Raw genomic sequence first — 484 nt, forward strand, 5'->3', positions numbered from 1 at the left:
AAAAAAAAAAATAATAATTTGATGCAAGATCAAGGAAATGCTCTACGTTAAGTCGCGAGGAACTTTCTCGAAATGGAACTGATGAAAGGTATATAATGGCTCGACCAGAAGATTTAGAGTTACAGGATAGACACATGTTGGTCGCTTGATGATACTCCAGTTCATGAATGATAAAAAATCAACTGCCTCATCACATCCTATATCAGTAAGTGAAGTAGGGGAGTTGCAGAAAGATTTTTTTTTTAGATTATTAATTTCGCCTCAATTAGCCTCAAAATGAGTGTTTATATAAGAGTAAGTTAAGAAATTAATATCTTTAACGTTTGTGCATTAAAATTTGTGGCAATTCGTACCGACATCCTCTCACCTACCTCTCCTTCCTAATTCACTTCCTCTATTTCTCGACGTCCCTCTAACTCCTCACCTCCCTCCCTTCACCCCTCTCTCCCTCCTAACTCACCATCTCTCTCTCAGCGTCCCTCTA

General features: G+C 38.4%; 1 protein-coding gene across 1 annotated transcript in view; it reads left to right on the plus strand.

Annotated features, from left to right (window-relative positions):
* The window catches only part of LOC119589372, a 40,452-nt gene that overhangs the window by 18,423 nt on the left and 21,545 nt on the right, over positions 1 to 484 (plus strand). The gene's annotated exons all lie outside the window — the stretch shown is intronic.

The sequence above is a fragment of the Penaeus monodon genome, chromosome 25, assembly GCF_015228065.2.
Source record: "Penaeus monodon isolate SGIC_2016 chromosome 25, NSTDA_Pmon_1, whole genome shotgun sequence".
Lineage (NCBI taxonomy): Eukaryota > Metazoa > Arthropoda > Malacostraca > Decapoda > Penaeidae > Penaeus > Penaeus monodon.